The 7,710-nt window shown below is 42.9% G+C and overlaps 1 long non-coding RNA gene across 2 annotated transcripts in view; it reads right to left on the bottom strand.

Annotated features, from left to right (window-relative positions):
- Positions 1-2,920: 2,920 nt before the first annotated feature.
- Positions 2,921-7,710, bottom strand: part of LOC122561512 — a 15,115-nt gene continuing 10,325 nt past the window's right edge. The window contains exons 2-3 of one of the 2 annotated variants that reach the window (XR_006315023.1): positions 6,125-6,360; positions 2,921-3,000 (exon numbers count right to left, since the gene is read on the bottom strand). This is a non-coding gene — a long non-coding RNA (uncharacterized LOC122561512). The remainder of the gene's footprint in view (positions 3,001-6,124; positions 6,361-7,710) is intronic. The other variant, XR_006315024.1, reaches the window with a different exon arrangement.

The following is a 7,710-nucleotide window of genomic DNA, read 5'->3' on the forward strand; positions in this document are numbered from 1 at the left end:
TACCAATCTGTGTTTGTGTACAGAGTCAAAAAGCGTGGTGCTGGAAAAGCACAGCAGGTCACGCAGCATCCGAAGCGCAGGAGAATTGACGTTTCAGGCAAAAGCCCAAATGATGCATTCAGACATTGCACCAGGTGTATAATGGTTGTTGAATTGATGCATGCAGTGAATGACTGAAGGGTTACTATCTGAAGTTCTCGAGACCTTTTTTGGTGTTCAGTACCAAAGCATGACTGCAAGGAGACAAATCTTAATTCCAGCTCACTTAGTTGTATCTGTGCATTCACCAGGTTTCCTTGTCACAGGCAGTCACTGTACAGTATCTGTTTTTCTGCTAAATGTAGACCCTGAGTGGACAATAGGCATTGCCAGTGGAGCAGAAATTGATTGGTGACAAAAGCAGGACCAGTCAGACAGCACAAGCTTTTGGCCATGCAGAGTCTCTAAAGATGTATTGTCTTGTGTTAAGAGGACTACTGCAATGGAATGCAATTTTCATTTAATTCATGCAGAGGTCTTGCTGGCTGGGCCAGCAATTACTGAGAAAATAAAAAAACCCAGCACTGACGAGGAGTCATTCCACTTGGTGAGGCTCCCAGTGAACCTGGTGATCTGGCTTTGGGCTCAGGATAGGTACCCCTTGCGTGGCGACCTTGTGCCAAACAGACCACCTCCCTAACTGCGATTATTAGCCGCACTTGTCCCTTGTGGTGTCAAGGTCTCAATGCTCCAACCACATCATTGGGGCCTGCCTTACTGCACCAAAGAAGCTGTCCCCACTCACTGGACCAGTCTCCATGTTGCTCCTCGGAGGAAAGGGACAAAAAAAAACTGCAGATGCTGGTATCCAAAGTAAGCAAGCACAAGGCTGGAAGAACGCAGCAAGCCAGGCAGCATAAGGAGGTGGAGGATTCGATGTTTCTTCAGTTTACAAACCTCTGCTCCTCTCACCTCCAGAGAGTTGATGGCCACCAGGTTGGTTGGTTTCTGTGTGTGTGTTTGTCTGTGCAGCTGTATATGTGTGTGTGTGTCTGTATGGCGTGGGGGGTGTGTGTGAATGTGTGGTGTGGTGTGTGTATGTATGTATGGTGTGGTGTGTGTATGTGCGGTGTGTGTATATGTGGTGTGGATGTGTATGTGTATGTGTGGTGTATGTGTGTGTGCGAGTGTATGTGTGGTGTGAGTGTGTGTGTGTTTATTTGGGGGTGGGAGGGGTTGAGGCAGGGGAAAGGAGCCATCCTCCCTGCTGGGAACCTCAGCTACAAGTTCAGCCACTTCATGCCCTAAGGGTTAAAGAATCAATTTACAGCTTCTTGACCCTGGGGATATGGACTCAGATCCTTACCTTTTCAAACAAGGGCACGGTACCATCTCCGCAAGCAATTCTGGCCACACACTCCAACCTGTGGACATGCACCTTAGCTTGCATTAGTACGTTTAGTACCCTACAGTACTGAACACACTGTCTGTTAATGAAGATATTGGATTTACTCCACTTCACTAATGCCACCTGGTCTGCTGTGCAATTTCAAGATTTTTTTATGTCTTTTTTTAAATTCCTGGCCTACTGTGACTTTGCTCCAATGAGTAACGGGTTTTCCTGTCAGATTGATTTGCTTTCCTTCTGAATAGGTTGATCCCTTTGAATGAAGAAAATATGCAAAATCCAGTTACCAGGTGCATGTCATGACTCAGTGATGTGGAGGTTATTGTGCTAAAATATGACCGCCTAATCGACCATTCAACTGAATTGTAGCTGCCTTCACCAGCATTGGATTTTCCAATTCATTGCCATGATGCCTTGACTTTACGGTTCTGATTCTGATGAATTTCTTTATATAGTCATGATTGGAGTGTTATAGTAATGGAAAAGAAGTTGTTTTAAAATTTAAAAAATGAAAGTGAACTAAAGGCCGAGTTCTCCTGGCCTCATGCCAGGTGGGAATGAAGGCTGAAGCAGTGGGAGAGAGGTGGGGCAGAAGGATAGTAAAGAGCTTATTGTTGAACCTTCATGAAAATGGACAAACTCACCTCGATTTCAGGCAGTCCTCAAGGTGACGGAGTTGTTGGCATTTTTCATAGTCACCTCAGGCCGTAAATAGGCAAATGGTGCTAATGATCAAAGATAAGGAGTTGGTCTTCTTGGTACAGGATGGCCTTGCAGAGGGCTCCTCCCTAAGCCCACAGCCAGATCACCACGTTATCATTGGAAGCCTCACCATGCAGAATGAATCTACCCTAGAGCTAATGTTTTATCAGCCGTGAAGGAGGGGGCCCTTATTTGGGCATTTGTTGGTCACTTAAGGGTCTCAACTGGGACAAGGGTGAGACCAGTCAACATCTGCTTGGGCAATGGTAATTCGCCAATGGAGGACAATTGGAGCCTACCATTGCAGCCAATGTTTGCCACATCATACCTTTCAATGATGGCTAAGCTGCTCCTGTTAGGTGTAAAGTTCTTACCCCTGACTACAGATCCATGAAGAAGGCTGGACACTGAGATGAGTTGATATATGTTTTGCCCAATTCCATTTCTGGTTAATGGTAACTCTCAGAATTGTGAAGGCAGAACGTTCAGGACCGGAAATTCTTTGAATGCTGTGGGAGGTTGATAGATCCTCTTTTGTTGGAGTTGGTCTTCTCCTGATATGAATGTTACTTGCCACTTGTTACCAAAGCTCAAGTATTGTCTGAATCTTGATGAACGTGGATACAGACTGCTTTAATATCTGATAACTATGAAAGACACTGACCACCATGCAAACATCAGCAAGCATTCTCACTCCTAACTTTACAATGGACAGATGATCACTGATAAAACAGCTGACGATGGTCAGGTGTAAGTCACTAACCTGAGGAACTGCAGCTGTGATGTCCTGGGGTTGAGGTAAACATTGTCATATCCTGATGGACTGTAGAGCTGCTTTTGTGTTTGTTGGGGTGGATTGACCAATTAAACCAGTCGACACCTGGAGTCCACTTCTAGCACCAAAGAGTTTACTGAAATTACACCAGCAGGAAGAAACCTCCAGAAATAAAGAATCTTCTTCAACAAACAAAGACATGCAAGTTTTAAGAAGATTTGTAGCTCAGGCTGAGGTTCTGGATGTAGGTTTGCTCACTGAGCTGGATGGTTCATTTTCAGATGATTCGTCACCACACTAGGTAACATCATCAGTGAGCCTCCGGATGAAGCACTGGTGTTGTGGCCCACTTTCTATTTATGTGTTTAGATTTCCTTGGGCTAGTGATGTTATTGCTTGCGGCAATGTCATTTCCTGTGGTGATGTCATTTCCTGTTATGTTTCTCAATAGGTGTTAAATTGAATCCAAATCAATGTGTCTGTTGATAGAGTTCCAGTTGGAATGCCAAGCTCCTAGACTTGGATCCCATTTACCATCCCCTGAGAAATAGAACCAGAAATGACATCACCACAGGAAATGATGTTAGCAACCCAAGGAAACCCAAACACAAAGAGAAAGCAGGCCATGCCACCAGTACTTCATCTGGAGGCTCAGTGATGATGTTACCTAGTGTGGTAATGAACCATCTGAAAATGAACCTTCCAGCTCAGTGAGTAAACCTACATCCAAATTTATATTTATACCTTTAGCAGTTGCAATGATTCATATTTTTAATTAATTACATACACCCCCCCAAACTAGGTTAATCATGTGACTGCATGGTCAGCGATGAACAGTCTTGCAAAAAACCTTTGGTCTTCCATGATCTCACGATGTTCCCCAGACACCCATACCTCCCTCCTTGGGACTTTGGATGTTGCATTCAATCACATTCTAATATATGACAATCATTCTCCTGCTGAGACACTTACCAGCTACGTAATGCTAATAGTCAATAAGTTGACCACTTATAAAGGACTTTCCAAAATTCTGTTTTTATGTAATTTATAATCCTTACTAAATTTATTATAGGAGATACAAAACATGATAATTTCTACCAATGGTTATAAAATTTGTTATAACTGTTCCAATATAACGTTACTTATATGTGATGTTATGGGGTTACATCTAATGTGAGAATGGGAACAGCATCTTTCTCATTTGACATTGGAGGGTCAAACTAATACTTGTAGCTGCAATTATAACTCTTTCTATTCCCATGCTGCCGGTGGGTTTTCTTAAGGTTCAGCTTTGTAGGATTTTTAATGGAATCTCTTTAAAGTTTATTTTGGTTTATAAGTTTGAAATCTATAACTATAGTTATCTGGAAATCATAATTAAAGTAAATAGACCTTTTTTAATTTTGTGACATATCTCAGACTCCAAATTAATTCAGTATAAGATCCTTCTGTCAGCATATAGGGATACAAGGTGCTGTTGTCTTGTTTCTGTGTAAACAACTGCACAAGATTAGATTATTTACAGTGTGGAAACAGACCCTTTGGCCCAACAAGTCCACACTGACCCTCCGAAGATTAACCCACCCAGACCCATTCTCCCTGACTAATGCACCTAACACTATGGGCAATTTAGCATGGCTAATTCACCTGACCTGCACATCTTTGGACTATGGGAGGAAACTGGAGCACCCGGAGGAAACCCACGCAGACAATGTGCAAACTCCATGCAGTCACCCAAGGTGGGAATTGAACCTAGGTCCCTGGTGTTGTGAGGCAGCAGTGCTAACCACTGAGCCACCGTGCCACCTTAAATCTGTTACCTTGGATGTATTCTGTCTACAGAGCCACTTTTCCCTAACTTATGATTTTCTTTAAACAAAACTAGACCAAACAAGCTATTGTAAGTTAACTGAAAACTACTGTTAGCCATCTTATGCTGCATTTCACCATGGACAGCACCAATACATGACTGATGGTGGCTTAGCCTGAGAGTCACTAAACCTTAGGCAAGAGAAGAGGTTGAGGAAGAGAACTCTTCATGTGACTACAGCTTGTGCGGGAATAGGCTGAGGTTAACGGTGTCCAACAGCAATAGACCTCTTCCTTGTCTTATGGATGACTTCAACTATTGGAGAACTTTCTCCTGGATTTCCAATGACTTCAACTTTCATGGGGCTCTTTGACACCGCACGGGCTCAAATGACTGTCAAGATCATTTTGTCCAGCTTCCCTTCTTAACCGAAATTCTTCTGTCCATATTCAGACCAAGGTTGCAATGACGTCAGGTGTCCACTGGCCTTGGCAACCAAATCACTTGTCTTAACTCAAGCAAAGCATAGAGGTGATCCAATGTGCTCTCTTTATCAAGAAACATTGAAATGCATGAATTACAGGGAAAGGCTCAAATGAATAGGATACAGATCAAGACAGTTGTAGGCACCAGACCATCGGAAGGATGTGAATGCATTGGAGCAAGTGCAGAAGAGGCTAACAAGATTGGTTCCAGAGATGAGCCATTTCATTATGAGGAAAGATTGGAGAAGATGGGACTGTTTAACTTGGAGAGGAGAAAGCTAAGAGGAGATCACAGAATTTTTCAAAATTATGATGAGCTCCTGACAGAGTGGATGGGAGAAGCTGTTCCCACTTTTAAAAGGATGAGAACCAGACAGCATCGTTTCAAAGTGTTTTGCAAAAGAGGCAAATGTGAGGTCAGGAAAGAGCCAGCGATTAGTTCAGGTCTGGGATGTACTGGCTGGAAGCGTAGTGGGGTCAGGTTCAGTTGAGACATCCAAGAGGGCATTGGATGATTATTCAAATCGGAGCAAAGTGCAGGGTTACGGGAAGCAGGTAGAAGATCAGCAGTAAGTTAAACAGCCTGTGCAGACAGAATGGTTTAAGTAGCCTCTTCCTACATCATGACAATTCTGAGACTCTGTGAGGCACATGTTACATGAGGGAAACTATGGAAGTGAGGAATTCCACACTAATGAGATCTGGAAAAGGAGAAATAAAGAGGCAGAAATGATACAATGGAATTGAAATCTCAATGTCCTGATAAACCAAAGGAAGAATTCAATTTATATAGCACTCTCACAATATCAGGATAATTCAAAATGGTGTATAGTCAATGGAGTACTTTTTTAAGTGATCCCACTATTGTGGGCAATATGGCAGTCAAAGCAAGCTCCAAAAAACAGCACATGATACTGACTAGGTCATCTATTGATAGTGGTGTTGCCTAATGAAAAAATATTTACCATGTCATGAGAGGATATCTCCAGTGGTCTTCTTCCAAATGGTGCAATGGGAGCATGATCATCTTCTTGAAAGGATAGATGGACCTTACTTGAGCATCTCACCTGAAGGACAGGCATATTGTTGCAGGGTGGAATGGGTGCTGATCGTCAATAGTTTAACTGTCGATTGAATAACCAGGCAAGTAGTAACAGTAGAACAGTCCATTATAAGATCATTTGAAACAGATAGTGGGATCCTGGAGTAACAAAGAGAGAGAATATTTACTCCTTGGATACCAATCCTAGTGTTGCAAAATGCTACATAATACATGTTCTCTGTCAACTCATGAAAAGAGGAATTGGGCAGAGTTAATGAAAATAGCGTTGAGGTAGTTGATCAACTGGTTGAATGATGAAGCAGAACAGCATACTTCTGTTCATATATTTTTTGTGAAAAGTCTATTTTTTTCCCCATCAAACTGTGCAGAAGTAGCAACCTGTTCAGAACTATGACACACCTCTGGAGCAGGTGGGATTTGAACCCAGGCCACCCAGACCAAAGGTAGCAACACTACCACTGTGCCACAAAAGCCCTTCATGTGTGTTCACCTTCACCTTTCATTAGCCAAATTACATTAACTTGAAATGTTTTCTCCGAGCATTTTAATATATAAATTGGTACCTGGAATTCTATTAATATTAAAGCAAAATTGAGGTCGAAACGGTAATATTCTTGACTTGACTGACAAAGTACTGAAATAATGATTCTCTCACATATCTATTGATGCATAACCTTTTAATTCAAGACTAAATAATGCAAAGTATTATTAATAAAAAAAGTTCCCTCCCACCACAATTTATTTTCTTTCGATTTCTTCCTCTGGCACTGACTGACCCTCTGCGTGGGTTAATAAGTATTGACTGTTCTCTGTCACCTCCTTTTCAGACCTGAACCGAGACACAAGAGAATTGTCTGCAGGGGTCAAAATAACATGCTTTTTGACGGGCTATTCTGAGATTCCTCTACGTCAAGCTTTCAATTTCCGGTGGCTATTTTCTCATTTTAAGCATTGCCTTTAATCGTTCAGGTGGCTTGTGTGTTGTTGATTTATTTATTGATTTGCAAATAATTCATTACGTGTAATTTCTAGTTTTCCTGCTCCTGGTCAGCTTGGTCTTCCTTTGTTGATGGGTATCAATTGTCAGATTCAATCTCTCTCCCTGTTTGCAGTCACTGCTTTCTCCCCTCACCCCAAGCTGACCCTTTCCTAGCTGACAAGATTGTCACCCTGCCCAGCAGACTGGGCTTGCTGCATTCGCACTGGTCCCTCCCTTGGTCTTGGTCGGCAGACTCAATCCCTCCTTCAACAGACACGCTCGCCCACATCCACCATTCCATCCTAAAAATATCCTCATTCCCCTGGCCTATTGTCTAAACTCCCTTCTTACCAGCCAGTTCCCCAGTCTCACTGTGCAAACTCCCTCCCTCCCCTTGCCTTGGCGACAGACTCAATCCCTCCTTCAGCCTCACCCCCAGGTCTTTTCCTGCAGACACTCCCCATCCCCCCAGTAGACATTCCCCGCAACCCCGTCCTGGTTTCCCCCTG

This window comes from Chiloscyllium plagiosum, chromosome 23 (assembly GCF_004010195.1).
Source record: "Chiloscyllium plagiosum isolate BGI_BamShark_2017 chromosome 23, ASM401019v2, whole genome shotgun sequence".
Classification (NCBI taxonomy): domain Eukaryota; kingdom Metazoa; phylum Chordata; class Chondrichthyes; order Orectolobiformes; family Hemiscylliidae; genus Chiloscyllium; species Chiloscyllium plagiosum.